A 19,158-nucleotide genomic window follows, 5' to 3' on the forward strand; every position below is an offset into this window, starting at 1 on the left:
CCAGCTCTGTGCAGGATAGACCTCACCCAGAGACCATCCAGGCTGTCCTGGGCTGGAGTCCTGTTTCCCTCTGCTGTTTTGTGGGTTCTGCAGTTCTAGAATTGGTTCAGAGCCATTTTTTATAGGTTTTTGGAGGGACTCGGCGGGGAGCTCATGCTAGTCCTTGCTTTTCAGCTGCCATCTTGGCTCCACCCCAGAAGAGAAATAACTTTGAAAAACTTTAGAACTTGGATCACTACAGTGGTAAACCATCAGTTCAAGAGGATTAAAGATAAAATATACTACCTACCTCCTGCCACAGAGATGATGGACTTAAAATGAAGAATGAGACATAAATTTTGGATATGGCCAACTTGTGAATTTGTTTTGCTGTATGATGCATATTTTTATGAAAGTTTCCTTTTCTTTTTTATCATTCAATGAAGCAGGGGATGGTGGGAAGGAGAGACAATAAATGCTAGTAAAGTAAGCACATTTTTTAAAAAGATGGCTCTTTGGGAGGGGTACAATGTAGGAAATATAAAAATGAATGACATTAGTAATTAAAAATAAAAGGAAGGAGTGAGAATGACTTGCAGGGCCCCTTGATAATAGATTTTATTTAAGAAAGTGTTCATAGCTGTGGTTTCATTGGTGTTGGATTAGGAAACTCAGGAAGAGACTCACAGTTTAGCAACTCATTGTAAATTAGGTTCTTAGAAAGTTTGTTCACTGGGTAAGTGACTTGGTCTTCCCTGCCAGTCTGTCAGAGGCAGCATATAAAAAATCTTCCTAACTCCCTTTATCCACTCAGTGGTTCTGTTTCTTGATTGTGCACTCAATGCAGCCTCAGAGGCTGAGATGCAAAGTATGGATCAACTCTCTGCTGCTTGTGCTAATTTTGACCTAACAATTAACACCAAGAAAACACAGGTGCTCCACCAGCCGGCACCACACCATCCATATGTGGAACCATTGGTTACAGCAAATGAAGAAATTTTGACTACTGTGGACAAGTTCACTCCCCTTGGCATTGCCAGAGCTAACTCAGTGTTTGGGAGGCTCCAAAGGAAAGTATGTGAGAGAAGAGAAGACTGCCTACCAAATGGAAGGTCTACAGAGCCATTGTGGTGACCTCCTTGTTGTACGCCTGTGAAACCTGGACAGAATACTAGCACCAGGTCAGGAAACTGAATTGCTTCCATTTGAATTGTCTTAGGAAGATTCTGAAGATCACCTGACAAGACAAGGTACCAGACGCTGAGGTTCTTTCTTAAGCTAAACTGCCAAGTTTTCAAACTCTACTGCAAAGAACCCAATTCCAATGGACTGGCCACATTGTTTGAAAGCCAAATGGATGTTTGCCTAAAAGACTATTTTACAGAGAACTCACACAAGGCAAGTGCTCACACAGAGGCCAGAAGAAACAATGCAAGGACACTTTCAAGGTGTCCCCGAAGAACTTTGGAATCAGTGGGAGTCAAGGCAAAGGACTGTCCAGCATGGCATGCCTGCATCAAAGAAGGCACTGTGCTCTATGAGTGAAGCAGAATTGTAGTAGCTCAAAAGAAATATGAGATGCACAAGTTTAGAGACATCTCCACTCCAAATGTTCATGTTGATTATTTGTGCTAGACCTATGGAGCCTTCTGAGCTTGTATTGGTCTGATGAGCCATAGTCAGACACACTTTACCTTCACTCCAACATAGTGATGTCATTTTGGCCCTCTTGGAAAACAAAGGACAACTGACTCAGTTTCCGCCATTTTTTTTTCCCTTTGCCACCTAAATTTCAACACTTCCCTGCCTTTCAGTGTTTCATCAGCTGGACATAGTTTTCTACTGACGAACAAGTGATCTGAAAACATTTGTCCAATTGCCTGGAATTAGTTTTGTCAAGACCTGACACAAATTTCATCGCACTAGGACCCCTGAGATACTTGATTGAAAAGAGGAAAAAACTCGAAGCGTCCCCTAGTTATTTTATTTTCTCTTGGACCCCATTTGTCTAATTAAACCACAAGCTGCCCTTTGTTGGTCCGACATCATCAATTCATTGTTGGCCATCAAACATTTCTTTCCTCAGACCTTCCTTAGGAACCTATGTCATTATTCCAGACAGGAGCAACCAAGGGAAATAGATATACAATGTTTACACTTATGTAAATGAAAACAACAGTAGAAGGGTAACTCAGCTTAGTAAATCTTGGTTCCAAAGGACAGTTGATAAAAGCTTCCCTACCATTTGTAGAGAACCAAGAGGCTATAGGGCTCAGTTCTGTCAGGCATAACTGGCGAATGGGTTAGTTTTGCTTAACTTCTTCTTTGTGACATGGGAGTATTCTCTGGGTGGGGGGGGAGAGATCCCAAAGGTCTGGGTTGTAAGAAACCAAACTGCATCGTTAAGAAACAGAAGAAAAAAAAACAAATCCTAATGAAATAAGTTATATAAACACTTCATAGTCATCAACACTTAACAAGAATTTCTCGTATTTCCTAGGCGTCACTCTACTTTGGAAAATAGATGCCTTCGCACTCTAGTTAAACGACAAACTGAGGGCGACTCCACCTCTACGCTCAACTATTCCTTGGGCTCTTAGCTCCTCCCTCCACTTTTTAATTGCTCCTCTATTCCTCCGGCTCGCTGACGGCTGGAAGCATGCTGGGGGGATGGGGGGATGGTGGCGAGAAGTAGGGGGGGGACGGGCAGCTGAAGGTGGGGTAGGGGAATTTTTCACTGCAGTGGTAGAAATAGAGGCGAGTGGGTCTCATCTTCCCATTCTGGAAAACCTGAAGAACACTGTTCTTCCCGTGGAAAACGGACACTACTTACCAGAGCCACCCACTTACGGAAGCCAAACTTCAGGGTTTTGGTTTTGTTTTTCTCATGCCCAGGTAAGCCTCTTCGACCCTTATTTCTGCATCCAGTGGGTGCAGCAGCTGCCCACAATACTAGACTCTTCTCGATCACTCTTCTCTGACTGGCACCTCTTCTTGTTAGGAAAGGGATTTCTCTGGCACAGAAGTGGGGAGGGGGAATAGCACTGTTGTCTGTGTGTTGCAGTGTTTTTTTGGGAAGAAAGAAAACGTGTTGTGTGTGGCAGGTGTAGTGATTTGCTAAACCACCCTGTCCTAAATGCCGGGGATAGTGTGGACGCTCTTTCCTTGAGGGGGCGTTCAGCACTGGACGTTAAGGAAAGCGTTTCCGAAGCTTCCCGGCTTCCTGACGTGAATTCTTCTGCTTGCGCTGGACTGTTTTTCTCTTTCACTGGGCATTATTATTTTAATAATTACGTGACATCTATGTTAGAGACAGCGGGGCTTGACTGACGGAAGATTGGCTTGGGAATCAGGATGAGCGGGGTCGTGTCCTCGCTTCTGAAACTAACTGGCGGCCTAACGCTGGGCAAGTCTTAGATCGGGGGCTGTTTGAGCTGGCCATGGGAACGTCTTTGTCTATGTCTATTAAATGGCAAAAGGGGGGAAATCCCATGTAAAGAAGGTTTGGGTCCTTAGAAACGGTGGTCTGGGATGGCGTGTAATTGGGAGGTGGGGTGGGACGGGGGAGGAGGGGAGCGAAGCGGAGAGGAGAGGAGAGGAAGGAAAAAGTCACAGAGATAGAGGATGATAGCTTGAGTGGGAAGGGGCTACTTTTTTGCGCCTCTTTCACGATCTGTCCAGTGGAAGCGAGAACAACTCGCGGTTCTTCCTCTTGAAGGACCGTAAGAAGGCAAATTAAGATAAGGAGTGTTGCTATTGTGGGAATGGAGGGAGCTGATGAAGAGGAATTGTCAAGATGCTGACATCTCCCTTATACAAGACCTAGGGGAACGCCATTCTTAGGACACAGAGAGGGAGAGGAATGCTTCAGATTTTCTTTGTAAGGGCTTGCTAGGGGACTGGATAAAAGTCCGGGGGCAGGACGACTAGTCACAACTAGCCACTTGGCGAGATAAAAATTCCAACAATCTACTCACAGCTCCCTTTCCTATTTCTCAAGTCTCAGTCAGTGCCTGCACTGTGCAGGATATGGAAGAATCAGGATGATGAGAAAAACAGAGATTTAAAGTTTTGCCAAGTGTTTTCCTCGCAATAGCCTGCATGGTAGGTGAAAGGTGACAAATTGACTTGAAACCTAACAAAAACACTATAGGAGTGATTTCCTAGAATCAGTGTCAGCTACTAACCGAAACTGAAAAAAAGAAAAAGATTAGGAAATGGTTCCTTTTTTTTTTCTCTTAAGGCTGGTATTTTGGTATTTGAGTATATTGCTTAGAACATGAGTGAGAGAACAACACATGAGATCAATTAATCAACAAGCATTTATTAAGTGCCTGCTATGTACCAGTATTGTGTCTGAGAAAAAAAGGAACGAAGAGAGGGGGGGAGAGAAGAAGAGAGAGAGAGAGAGAGAGAGAGAGAAAGGGACCCTATCCTCAAGCATTCATTGGCAGTAAAGTGAAGTACCTAGGGTGAGTGCAGAGGGAAAAAACTAGCGAGAGATTAGGGTTCTCGTGGGAGTGTGTCTTCTGATTGGACAAATGGGTCAAGTTATTATAACACTAGTAGAATGAAAACACCTTGAGAAGTCTCATTTTTTTGTCTCTATGAAGTCTCCTGATTTTCGCAATTGTTAGCACTCTCCTATTCAATTTTCCTTATATTGATTTATTTTTATGTTGTGTCTCTCCACACCCCTCCCCCCCCAAAAAAAACTTCCTAAAGGCTTTGTAGCCCCAGAACTTAGCTTAGTACCTGGCACAACAGGTACTTAATAAGTGTTGAATTAAATTGGAGCACCCTGAAGCACATTAAAAAGAAAAGAAAAGAAAAGAAACACAGAGATTTCCCAGAAAGTTTTGTCTATGGCAAACCAAAACCGAAAATAAAATCGAATGGGGACATCATTTCTTATTTACTTAGATAGCTGGTATTTGAGGAAATGCAGGGTTTAATTAGAGCACCTGGAGGTTACTGGTTTAAAGATACTCAAGGACATTTCAGGTTCTGGGGCAGTTCTGGGGCAGAGGCAACAGTAGCAGAGGCAGGTACAATGGATAGAGCATTAGACCTGGAGTCAGAAAGACCTGAATTAAAATTTGACCTAAGATACTTTCTAGCTGTGTAACCCTGTGTAAATCATTTAACCATTCTGTTCTTCAGTTTCCTCAACTGTAAAACAGAGAAAAGAATAGCACCCACTCCCAGGGTTGCTGTGAGGGCCAAATGAGAGCATATTTGTAAAGCATTTAGTTTAGTGCCTGGCACATAGTAGGTGCTTCACAAATGTTTGTTTCTTTCCTCCAAAAGCTTTAGAAGCTGGTAGCACCAGTCTACTTGGGATACTTTTCTCAAATATTTCCAGGGAAGTCTGAACTACTGTCTTCTTTTTCTCAGGGTGAATTTCCCTTCAACCTGGGATAGAATCTTTGACTGTGCCAAACTAGAGGTTGGCAAAATCTTGAGGGGATTGGAGTCTTATCACTTATATAATGCCTTGGTTCCTTCTGGTATTCGAGAAACCTGAGGTTTTGCTCTAAGTCATGACTTTTAGGGGTAGCAGCTATCTTGGCCCACAGTAACTTTCCTTGCCTCTGATTGCATAAAGCAAGCAATGGATGAATCCTCTCTGGATGTGAGTCCAGCCACCACTTCACACCTGCCATTCAAAATCAACGTACTTTCAAACCCTGTCAGTTATTTGTTAAATGCCGTTCTTTGGAGTAACATCCATTAGGCTTTTTGTTTTCCTTGACCCCAAGCTATGGTTACTCAATATTTTTCCTTATCATAACACAAATTTTATAATCCTTCAAGAACTTCCCTAATCCCTCCCAGTTGCTTATATTTCTCTCCCTTGGTGTAGCAACAATCTGCTAGCAGCTGCTGTAGGGGTGTAAGACCCGCCAGCAACCAGCACACAGAAAGCTGCTTTACTAAGGAAAGTAACTTTAAGGGGTTAACAATCTCAGTTTAATCAAATGTACAAATATCATTCACAGTTCAGGGAGAAAAGATCAGCCCCCTGAACTTCAAGACAAATATACACAGAAATTACAAACATCAACAGACAGACCTGGTCTGATTCACATCACAATTCGTAGTTACCAGAGAAACACCAGTTTCTGGGCTGCGAAGCTGGGGGGCAGTTGCAACTTGCCCAGTCTCAACACTCCATCCATGAGTGTGCCCCAAAAGTCAAACGCCAAGCTCTCTTCAATTATATCCTGTTCAGAGCCATGAGGGCTCTAACCTCACCCAGGCTGGGTGTGGGAAAGTTCCCTGTCCCCAGTATCACATCACATACAAATCAATGACTCCCAATTGTCTCAGTGCTAAGAAATACTCCAAGACAAAAAGATCCCACTTTATCTGCCCCATTCAAACAAAGGCCAGAATCATTAAAGGCACTTAAGAGAAGAACAGCAAAAAGTCCCACCTTAATTATTATTACACTTGATTCCAAGGCAGCTCCTTTTGCATTTCTTCCTGTTGAAATTCATTTCAATTCAATTCAGCAGTACTAGGTGCAAAGGACAAAAAGTCAAAGATGAAAAATGAGGATATGGTGACAGAATCAACAAGACTTGGTAATCAGTTAGATTGGCAGAAGGAAGACTCATCTTCCTGGCTTCAAATGTGGCCTCAAACACTTATTAGCTGTGTCATCATTGGGAAATCACTTAACTCGGTTTACTTCAGTTTTCTCATCTGTAAAATGAACTAGAGAAGAAAATGGCAAACCACTCCAGTGTCTTTGCCAAGAAAACCCTAAGTGGGGTCACAAAGAGATGGCTACAACTGAAAGATGACTGAACAGCAACAAAGAAGGGAAGGGATAAATGAGAATGGTTGGAAGAATGATAGTGCCCTTCACAGAAATTGGGAAGTTATGAAGAGTGGGGAAAAGTAATCAGTTTTTCGTTGGACATGTCGAATTTGAGACACTATGGAAGATTCAGTGGGAAATAACCAACAAGCAGGCGATGATGCTGGATTTGAGTTCAAGAGAGAAATGAGGCCTTAGGAATCGTCTCCTAGAGGTGATATCACCAAGGGAAATTGTGGAGAGGGAAAAGAAGAGGGCTCCGTTAGGGGTATACCCACACATAGCAAATGGGACATAGATGAGGAAGCTGGAAAGGACACTGAGAAGGAATGGTGTGGGCAGAAGGAAAATGAGGACTGATTAATATCACAGGAACCCAGGGAGCAGAAAGATCTAAAAGGATCAACAGCGTCAAATATGGTGTGAAGATGTGGATAGAGTGCCGGGTCTGGGGACGGGAAGTCCTGAGTTCAAATTTTTCTTCAGACACTTACTAGCTGTGTGACCCTGGCAAGTCACTTAACACTGTTTGCCTAAAATGAACTGGAGAAGGAAATGGCAAACCACTCCAGTATCTCTGCCAAGAAAACCCCAAATGGGGTCACAGAGATTCGACTGGACATGACTGAAAGAGACTAAACAAATGGCAATAAAATAAGCAGGGGCAGCTAAGTGGTGTGATGGGTAGAGCACTGATCCTGGAGTCAGGAGGACTTAAGTTCAAATCTGGCCTTAGACACTTACTAGCTGTGTGACCTTGGACAAGTCACTTAACCCTGAGTGCCTCAAAAAACCATAAAACACCCCACCTACACATGGGAATACCCTTAAGTCAGGTTCACTTGGGAAAATAAATTCAATGGTGGACAAAGTTCAGTACTCCTTGGAGCTCTGTGGATGGAACATAAGGAGGTGGCAAAGCCTCTAGATGGGCACAGAGAAAAAGACACACAGCAGTGAAATGAATGCTAATTATGAATCAGCAATATGGAATAAGACTGCCCTCTCCAGGAACAAAGGTCAGACTATTTGAAAGCTTCTGTAGACTGTCACTGAAGCATAGTGGAAACAGAAATGGAAGGGGAAGGGAATAAGCATTTAGATGGTGCCTGCTATGTGCCAGACTCTTTGCTAGGTGCTTTACAAACATGACTGGAACTGGAAGACCTGCATTTAAGGACCAATTCTGTTATTTACTGGCTAAGAGATCTTGGGTGAATCATTTAGCATCTCTGAGATTCAGGCTCCTCATACAAAAAGTGGGGATAGTAAAATAGACACTACCCACCTACTTGACAAGTTGCTGAGAGAAAAGAGCTTATATATGATATGTGATCATATGGAGTCTGGCTTTTTAAGTCAATGCAACATCAGTGCTCAGTGGAACAAGGAGTGACTTTCAGGAACCAGGCCAACAGAAAATGAGACAAGGATTTATCCAGCAGTCAAGTCACATCTGGACATGGACTTCTTGACGTTTTGGATGAATGTTATATTGGAAAGGAGCTAAAAGGGTGTCCCTGAGGTGTTGAGGGGAAAAGTTTGTAATTTGTTCTTGCCATATCTTTGACATAAAGATCCTTTGTAAAATCAATTTTATGTCAAGTGGATAAATGGAACCCAGGCTGTCACTGGAGACTTACAGTGGAAGGAAGCAGAGCCATTAGAGGCTTGAGCCAATGGGAGTAGAGAGGAGAGACATGGTAACCCCCTCGGGGTACCCTAGAAACCCTAGGGCATATGTGGCCTGTTGGATCTTGGAGAATGAGACAGGGAATGAACTTCCTACACAAGTATCACCTTGGCTATCAGTGGGATCCTTCCCACTTGCCTACAGACATGCCCGGATCACCTCCATCCTGGACAAAAGCCTTAATTTGACCCCAACGTCCCCACAAGTTATCATCCTATACCGCTCCAACCTTCCACAGCAAAACTCTTAGAAAAGCTGTTTACACACACACACACACACACACACATGCATTCACATACAATAATAATAATAATATTAACAACAACAATATTTATATTTCGAAATTCACAAACTGCTGCACATGTTATTTCATTTGACTGTCACAACAACTCTTCGAAGTGGGTGTTACTGTTATTTCCACTTTACAGACGAAAAACTGAAATGGAGAAAGTTCACATGACCCGCCCAGGATCACATAGACAGGTAAATATCTGAGATAGAATTTAAACTGGGGTCTTCTTGACTTCAAAAAAAAAACACTTCAAAAAAAGGAACAAGAGTTTATTCATTTGGTCACCACTTTTCCTTATTTGTCATCTGTTTTATTATCTTCAAACTCACTCCTCAGGCTCTTGAAATTTGGCTTTCACCCCCACCATTTAATTAAAACTGCTCTTTTTGATGTCACCACTCAAATCTTTATTGCCTCAGACATTTTGGAAGGGACTTCAGAGACCATCTGTTCCAACCCAGCAAGAATCCTCCCCCAACAACACACCCAACAAGTGGTCATCCAGCTTTCCCTTGAAGAACAAGGCACCATTTTATGCAGGGAAAGAACAATGGACTTGGAGTCAGTCAGTTTGACATTGAGTCCTGGTTTGGTCACTTGCTACCTGTTTGACCTTGAGCAAAATATATGGCTTCTCTGAGTCTCAGTTTCTTCATCTGTAAAATGATGGGATTGGACTAGATGACCTCTAAAAAATTCCCTTTCGGCTCTAAATATGTGATCCTCCCACCAGAGATGAACCTGTTCTGTTTTTGGATGGCTATCATTGTTAGTTTGACTTACTTTCTTCAATGGATTAATCTATCAATCAGTAAGCATTTACCAAGGACCTACTATGTGTTTGGCACTGTGCTAAGTAGTAGGGATACAAAGAAAGGCAAATGACAGTCTCTGCTCTCAAGGAGTTCATAGACTAATGAAAGAGAAAACATGCAAGCAACTGTTTGCAAAAAAGATGCATATGGGACAAATTGAAGATAATCAACAGAGGGAAGGTATTTTCCTTAAGGGGCATTGGGAAAGGCTTAATGTACAAGGTGATATTTTAGCATGGGCTTGAAGAAAGCCAAGGAGGCCAGCAGATGGAGATGAAGGGCAGAATTTCAGGCATGGGAGACAGCCAGAGAAAATATCAAGTAAGGAGGTGGGAGTGTTTGGGGAACAGCAAGGCCAGGATTATTGAATCCCAGAGTACTAATGAAAGAAGACTAGAAAGATGGGTGGGGGAGGACAGATTACGAAGGCCCTTGAATGCCAAACAGAGGACTTTATTTAATCATGGAGATAATGAGATATCACCAGAGTGATATGGTCTGATCTGTGCTTTAGGAAGATTAATTTCACAGTTGGGTGGAGAGCAGACTGGTGGGGAGAGATGTGAGGCAGAGAGATCCACTAATAGGCTATTGCAATAGTCTAGGTCTCAGATGATAAGGGCCTACTACAGGGTGGTAACAGTGAGAGGAGAGGAGAGGGTGTGTTGGGGAGATGTTACATAGGAAACTGAAAGGACTTGGCAAGGGACTGGATGTGGGGGCTGAGAGAAAGTAAAGAGTCAAGAATGACGTCTTGGTTTCAAGCCTGGGTAACTGGGAGGATGCTGGTGCTTGACAGTAAGAGGGAAGTTAGAAAAAATAATCTTTTAAAGATCCAGAACAAAGGTATAAATTAGATCATTCAGTGACATTGGCTCAGTACTTCATGCTGTCAATTCTGCCCTCCTCCAAGATAGAGTTTAATTTGGCCTGGTGACTTGTGCTTTATTCATATCTCTCCACCAATCTTGGGTTTCAGCTCTCTATTAGTAACATCTGTTCTCTCCTTACCAATCCAAACATCAGTCCCCTGGCAGGAAGAATTACTTAAATGGATCTGTGGTCTTGCTGATTTGAGAGTTCTTTCTAATGCTTGAGATCAGGACCCATCCATGCCTGTTCTTCCTGTGTGACTCTTGTCTGTACTCTCCTATAAGTTCTCCACAGTAGAGTCCACTCAGCATACCAAGAGGGTTGAGAAGGTGTCAGCAGAGCCTTCAACTGTGTGACCAACCAAACATCTCTTCCTATTGTTACATTTGAAAATTAAGATAAACTGAGGCAATAAAGTTCTGCAACATGTTCATTTTATTGGTGAGACCAGTTGTTCTAGTTGACAACAAAATGTCCCATCAGCAAGCCAACACCTCAAAGGTAGGGCTTACTAGCCTTCGTATAATTTTGGGAAGTACAAGAGAACAAAGAACATTAAGTATCACAGATGGAAAAACAATATGATTGGTTACTAAGTCTGAAGAATCATAGGCAGCAAAAACAATATGATTGGCTAGACATTGGACTCCATCTGCTCATTAGTTGAATAGAGATAACAGATTTCTTGGTGCTTACCTGCATTCCACAAGGTTTGTTAGTAGGATAACAGATCTCCCTTAATTGTGCATGAGTATGCAAGGCTGTAGAGAGATAACTGTTTTCTTTCTTTTAAACTTAACTGAGAGGAAAACTGAACCTTTGGACTCACAAACTTTTGAACTTAACTCAGAGACAAAGAAACATGGCTCAGGAAGTTGCAGAATTAGAATGAATTACAGAATAGAATCAAACATAAAATAGAAAGTCAATATTTGATTTTCTCACTACCATACATTTCCATGATGACTTCTTTTACCCCTCCTCTCCTTTGAAGTTTTTCGTTAGTTGAGTGGTCATGATTACTATGAATCTCTCTATCATTGTCTTCTCTGTTATGTTTTTTAATTCTTTGGAAATAGTTGCATTTTGTGTCTCACCACCGTATAGCAACATCAGCTGAAATAACTGTAATAAAAATGACTATAGTAATTTTTAATAATAGCATTTTAAATAATTATTTTAAAAATACATAGTAAATATAAAGTAGTTTTAGGAGAGGGAAAGCTCTAACACCTGGGGGGAGGGGACTCAGAAAGGCTTTTTATAAGCTGAGACTTGAAGGAAGCTAGGAATTTCAAGTGGCACAGGTGAGGAGGGATTGCATTCTGGGCAAAGGGCCACCTTTGTAAAGGCAGGAAATGGAATGTCAAGTATAGGAAACAGCCAGCAGGCCAGTTTGTATGGGACATAAAGAGTGAGAAAAGGAGGAATGTAAAATCAATCTAGTAAAGTCACTAGATCCAGACATTCCATCCAAACTCAAAGGGACCTTTGTATCAGATGCCATCTCGTATTGCAAAAGCTGGCAGCACATGGGCCTTCTATATATCTCAAGTATTTCTTTTATGTTTCCCAGAGACCCTAAATGTAAATGGGCCAAAATTACCAAGACAAAATTAAATAGAGATTAGGGTAATCTTCTACATTTGTGCCATTGACCCTGTGACTCTAAGTACAGCACTGGAGAGATGTTCACATAATATTGAAAAGGTTCTCTTCCTATCTATATGACCATTCTTTTTCAGTCTCCTTTGCTGGATCCTCTTCCAGATCAGACCCACTAGTTCTGGGTGTCCCAGAGGGTCCTGTCTCTTCTCTTCTCCTTCTATATTATCACTTGGTGATCTCATTAGCTCTCATGGATTCAATCATCATCTCTATGCTGATGATTCTCATATCTACTTATCCAGGCTTAACCTCTCTGGTGACTTCAGTTTTGCCTCTCCAATTGCCAGTTGGGCATATTAAATTGGATGTCTCCGAGACATCTTAAATTCAAGGTATCCAAATCTTGTCTCCACCCATGCTTCCCCTTGAAACTAAGTAGCTCAGTAGAGAAAACACTAGGCCTGGAGTCAGGAACACTTGAGTTCAAAATCTCTTTCTCTGTGTGTGTCTCTGTCTCTGTCTCTCTCTCTCTGTCTCTCTTTCTTCCTCTTCCTCTTCCTCTCCCCTCCCATCCCCCCTCAGATATACTCTGTTTCCCCTCTTCTCTATCCCTTCCATTTCCTTCTTCTTTCTGTTCTTTCTCAAAGCAGAGAATCAGAGGACAGGGGTTGAATTTCAGCTCTATCTCCTGTGTGACTTGGAACAAATCGCTTTAATGCATCAGTTCCTCAGTTTCTTCATGTTCAAAATGAAAGATTGGGACTAAACCACATCGAAGGTCCCTTCCAGCTTTTAAACCTGTAATCTCATCTCTTATCCTCTTCCATTTTTATTCTTTTTCCTCCCTCTCTGCTTTAGCCCTACCAGTGACATCTGTCAACACTTCTGAGCCAGAGAACTGAGAATAGTGTAGATACTAGCCTTTGTGGAATGATTTCACAGGTGTAGGGAACATCCAAGAATTAAACAAAGTCATTAGGAAACTTCTGCAAATGCAAATTAGGAACTGTTCTTTGCCTTGTAGTTTTAGAGAGTTGCACAGAGAACAAAGAAGTTACCGAGGGTCACACAGCTAGTAATATATCAAAGGAAGGACCTAAACCCAAGTCTTCCTCACAAAAGGGCCAGCTCATTATCCAGCTACCCCAAGCTGCCTCTGAATGCTAATGTAAGTTAGTCCTCAACATTTCCACAGTCTTCATGAATTTATTAGTAACCTCATTTTCACTTTCCCGTTGGCAACCAGGTACATTGGCAGCTATGCACAGTAGAGGAAAAAAAAAACCATGAGAGGCTTGAGAAGCAAGTTTACATCTACAAAAAAGAGAAAAGTATTCATAAAAGTGTTTGTGAATCTACTCCAAAAAGTGCTAAAGTAACTAGCTCTTCTCAGCAATTCAATGATCTAAGACAATTCTAAGGGACTCATGATGGAAAATGCTGTCCACATCCAGAGAAAGAACTATATGCAGATCGAAGCATACTATTTTTTCTCTTTTTTTCTTGTGGTTTTTCCCTTTTGTTCTGATTCTTCTTTCACAACATGACTAATGTGGAAATATGTTTAATCTGATTGTACATGGATATCCTGTATCAGATTGCATACCATCTTGGGGAGTAGGGAAGGTAGGGAAGGAGAAAAAAAATTGGAATTCAAAATCTTGTAAAAGTGAATGTTGAAAACTATCTTTGCATGTAATTGGAAAAAATAAATAGTATTAAGTGGAGAAAAAAGAAGAAATGCAAAATTTTAAAAGTGCTAAAATAACCTCTCAGGTGTGTGATGAAAGGATGGAAAAAAATGGAAAAGTGGCTAAGTTTGTGGGTAAATAAGATGGTAGTCATTTCCTCTCTCTCATTGGAGCAAGCCTTCCCCTCTACCAGTGCCAGGCTCCTGAGCATCCTGGCCGGCCTAGGGAGAGTGTTCTAAGGTTGGACCAGGGCCAGGGATTCACGTGCTTTTCATGGAGACCAGTTCAACTACGGAGCTGAAAGGGAGATTAGAGATGGCTTTCTCTTCCCCTTTTTACCTCTGAGTTCCTCTGACATCATCAACCCTTATCCTGTCTGGTGTTGCCTTTCCTCTCTCCTATATCTTATGGGTTTTTTCTTGGTTACTGAGTTAGGAAAAGTGCACATTATCAGAAGTAATATTTTGTTTTAAAGAATTGCATTGCAGAAACATGTATTTTCAGCAATCTCTAATGAAAGATTATGATTTTTAGTGGTGGGGGAAACCTAAGTTCCTATTTCCTATAGGTTCAATGTATCAGCATTAGTGTTTTTTACTTTTGCGCTGTTTTCTAGGAACGTTATCCCCACAAAAGTTTCCGAAGAAAACATGAACCTTCCGAAAACAGTACCTTAATCCAAAGGTGTGATTCCAATCATAGAAATCTCAAACATCTCTGGAGAGATGAACTAGAAACTTTTAAGGACAAGAAGCTTCCTGCCCCATCTTGACAGAAGGATTAGTGACTCTTCTAGTAGAGACCCAGTGGGTCAGAGAGATCATGGGAGTCCAAAAGATCAAATAAAGCATCAATGAGGGAGTCAGGGATTAAACTTGTTAACTTCCAGCTAGTTCAGAGGGTTCAGTGCGATTTAACAAACAGTCCATTCTAGTGTGCCAAGCTCTTTTTGGAACCTAACTCTATTATCTGTTGCCTCCTGGTTCCAAATGGCTCTTCATGCAGTGAATAACTGTTCTTGAGTGCCAAGAGTAGGCAGGTTGTTAACTCTTCCCTGCCTGAAAATAACTTTCTGGATGTCATGAAGACTGTAACTCAAGAGCACTACAACACAAACCAAATTTTTTCATTATAGGGGGCATCTGTCTAAGTTTGTAGGCAGAAGGGAAAATTCAACCAATAGAAAGGATGAAGATAAAGCTATAGAGAGGAGATAACTGAAAGATCCAGGTTCCAGAGAAGGAGAGTGATGAAGAGCTAAGGATAAAGAGCACAGGTAAGAAAGATCAGCTATGGCAGCTAGGTAGCTCAGTGGCTGGAGTCTAGAGTCAGGAAGACTAGAGTTTAAATCCTGCCTTAGACTTTTACTAGCTATGTAATCCTGGACAAGTGGATACAGTGCCAGGCCTTGAGTCAGGAATCTTCCTGAGTTCAAATCCGGTTTCAGATGCTCACCAGCTGTGTAACCCTGGGCAAGTCACTTAGCCCTGTTTGCCCCAGTTTCCTCATCTGTAAGATTAGCTGGAGAAGGAAACGACAAACCACTCCTGTATCTTTGCCAAGAAAACCCCAAATGGGGTCATGAAGAGTCAGACACAACTGAACAATACCACACCACAACCTTGGACAAGTCACTTAACCTTTGTCTGCCTCGTTTTCTTCATCTGTAAATTAAGGTAATAACCCAAAGAGATCAAAGAAAGAATAAATTTCTACAAAAATTTTATATCAGCTCTTGTTGTGGTGGCAAAGAATTGGAAACTGAGGAGGTACCCATCAGTTAAGAGGTGGCTGAGCCCTGGATCATAGAGTAAGTAGACTAGAAGGGTAATAGGGTGCCACATGAAGGACTTCGAATGCCAGAGGATTTTGGGTTTGAGCCTGAAGATAACAGGGAGTTGCTAGAATTTACTGAAATAGGGGATAACACGGTCAGATCTGTGCTTTAAGATCAATGTGATAGCTGAGTAGAAGATAGAGTGAGGAGATTCTGGAGGCAAAGGCCCCGATCAACAGGCTATTGTCCAGGTAAGAGGTGATGAAGGTCTGGGCTGCCTTAGGAGGTGGTGAGTTTAAAGTCCTTTTCAGAAATATTCACGCAAAGATTGGAGGACCATTTATTGGATACATTGTAGAGGAGATTGTCCTTCATGTCTGGGCTGGACTAATATTCTATGATCTCTGAGGTATCTTTCAGCTCTAAAAATCTTGAATGCTAGAATTCTAGGGCTGTGCAGGGGAAAATTTCTGAGTAGCATTGGAGTTTCATATCTATACTGAGCCCACATATGCAAAGTGCTATATAGTTAAGAAACATTTTCATGGGTAATATTTCATTTTATTTTTCGACTGGACATTATTTATTTGGAATAGAATCAGCTCCTTAGTATCTTATGAATGGCTGGCTAGTCGAATCTGAAATATATAAGAGCAAATGTCTTACTGCTCCCAGAAGTAGTATATGTCCTATTATTAGATTGCTTTTCAGGTATGCCACAGAAAAAAATTCCTGCTCATGTGTGTATATTGGACGCCTCTGAGTTCCCTCTTCGATTCTGAGATTCTATGACATATTTGGAAGTACTAGATTTATTTTTGATGACCTCAGAGAATAGAATTAGGACCGATTGTTGGAAATGACTGAGAGACAGGCATATAGGGATAAAGATAATTAGCAATTGCACCTGTTCAGAAATGAATTGGGCTGCCCTCAAAGGTTGTGACTTCAGTAAGCAATCTTTATGCTGGATGATCACTGTGATTGAGTGAAATACAGGGAAGGAAATTCCCCTTAATATTTGAATGAATGTTCTTTTTGCCCCCTGGGTTAGTCTTCACAACAACTCTGTGAAGTGGAGGACAAGTATACTCATCTCCATTTTACAAATGAGGAATCTACAGACCAGAGAAATCAAATGATATGTCAGCTGCCCCCAGAGGGAATTAGGGGCAGAGCTGGGACTCAACCCCAGATTTCCTCATTTCAAGACCTATGGTTTTTTCCTAGATAGGATGGCTAAGGTTTCAAAGGTCAGCAAGCCTTGTGATGGCATATTAATCTCTTTCAGAGAATGGCCCTTGCTATTTCTTCTTCACCTCCTCCTCCTCCTCCCTCTCCTCCCCACACCAAAAGGATTCTTATCTGTGTCTGATACTCTCTACCCACTTGGGACTGGCAGTCAGCACGAGGATATCTTGGAAAAGGGTTGAGCAAGCCAAATCTCTTAGGAGAATGACATCATATATCTTCTAAAGCCTGGCCACCTGGCCTGTTGTCAAAGTTTCATTTTCCTTTCTGCCTACTTAGCTGTAAACAACCTCACACACCTACACTTTTACACATATCAACACAGAAACAACCCAACACACTCCTTTCAAAGTCCTTTTCTATTTTGATTTGCATGAGTAATTAAAAAGAATTCAGTTTCTTTCGAGTGATACAATCACAATCGGTTTTGCAGGCACAGGGCAGGTCAAGGGATTGTATGAACACAAAGCCCTGCTTATTCGTGACCACAGCAATTAAGAACACCAGGCACCACAGTTTCTATCCTGCCCTGAGCAATTACATCTAACTGGCTGGTGATTTCCAACATTTTGCAAAACTATTAGGGGTGGGGAATAGCACTATATATAATAGCCCTATCCAAGGTGATGAGGATTAACCTGCTGGTCAGAATTCCTGCTTTCCCAACTTGGTTCAGTCAGCCATATTGAAGTAACAAAGGGTTTTAAGGACAAAATCAGTATGCTACTAAACTCTCATCTCCTTGAGGGGAAGAATTATGTTTTGTCTCAAGTTTGCTGCTTGCTCAACACTCAGAAAATGCTCTCCATATAGTATGTGCTTAATAAAGGTTTCTGGTGTGGATGTTAAGTGAATAAACTGGAATAAAATACAATTCAAAACAAATCTTGAACAAGTCACTTAAGCTCTCTGAATTTTAGTTTCCTCATTGATAAAATTAAAGAGTTGTCCTCGATCAGGACTCCTGAATGTGAGGTTGATGGACCCTCAAGAGGGTCCATTGATAGATTTCAAAGGGTACACGAACTTGGATGTTTTCACTAATCTCTGACTGAAATTTAACATTGTATTATGAATGTAGGCAACAGACATTCTTCTGAGAAGGGGTCCATAGGCTTCCCCAGACTTCCAAAGGGAGTCCATGACACAAAGTTAAGAACTGGACCAGATAATCTCCAGTCTTCTCTGGCTCTTGATCTTATGATATATGAGCAAATCTATGCCTTGTCCTCCCTCAGAACAAACAAACCTCACCTCCTCCAAGAAGTCTGCTCTGATTAAATATAGTTCCATACACATTAAGTACTTAAGTGTTGTGTTGTTTCAGGCCTATCTTGTACATTTCATAGTTTTTTTTTTTAATTTAAATTCTCCTATTATTAGTGGTTTGGGATTATTTTCATGGGACTAATGAATTTTTGCTTTTCTTCCAAAGACTGGCCAAAACCTTTAGCCACTTATCTCTTGGGGAGTGACTCATTCTCATGTATTTATGACAATTCCTTTTATATCTTGTATATCAGACATTTGTCACAGAAACTTAATGCAAATAATTTTTTCTACCTGGCAGTTTTTCTTCTCGTATGGGTTATATTGATTTTATTCATACCAAACTTTGTGATATTTTGTAATTGAAACTGTATTTTATCGTTTAGGATTTTCTCTCTTATTTGGATAAAGATTCTCCCAATTCTCTAGCTTTTTTTATGTGACCTTTTATATTTAGGTCATATATCCAGTTGGAGCTGATTATGATTTATCATTTAAGATGTTTGCTAAATTTAATTACTCTCAAATTATCTTCATTGTCCCTAGAAGCTCTTGTCAAATGGAGAATCTTTTCTCCCAGAAATTTGTTTTCTTGAATTTATTGAATATTAGACTGCTATACTTCCATACTTCTGGCTCTGGCTCATCTAGTCTTTTTAAAGAAAAAACTATTTTATAATAGGTACCAAACACTTTTTAGTATTACTGCTTTATAGAATAATTTGAAACCTGCTAATGCTATGATCCCTTTGCTCCTTTTTAAAAATCTCTTTTGACATACTAAAGTTTTCATTCCTCCAGATGAATTTTGTTATTAATTTTGTCTAGTTCTAGAAAAGAATGCCTTGGCAATTTTTGCTTGTAAAGAATTGAATCTGTAAATCAATTTAGATAATATAGCCATTTCTGTCTTGTTTTTATGGTCTAACCATGAATATCATTGACCTCTACAGTTACTTAAATGTTTCTTTATTTCTAAAGAGTGCATTTTGTGAATTTTACAGTTTTTTAACTGAATTGATATAATTTCCTTCTGGTTTTTTAAGGTATTGTATGAAAATACTGCTAGTTTCTGTGGATT

General features: G+C 41.0%; 1 protein-coding gene across 1 annotated transcript in view; it reads left to right on the top strand.

The window, feature by feature from the left end:
* The first annotated feature begins 2,712 nt into the window (after positions 1–2,712).
* LOC118845591 overlaps positions 2,713–19,158 on the top strand; it is a 34,128-nt gene continuing 17,682 nt past the window's right edge. The window contains exon 1 of the mRNA XM_036753570.1: positions 2,713–2,874. The gene's annotated coding sequence lies outside the window, so the exon portion shown is untranslated. The remainder of the gene's footprint in view (positions 2,875–19,158) is intronic.

Source organism: Trichosurus vulpecula, chromosome 4 (genome assembly GCF_011100635.1).
Source record: "Trichosurus vulpecula isolate mTriVul1 chromosome 4, mTriVul1.pri, whole genome shotgun sequence".
Taxonomy (NCBI): domain Eukaryota; kingdom Metazoa; phylum Chordata; class Mammalia; order Diprotodontia; family Phalangeridae; genus Trichosurus; species Trichosurus vulpecula.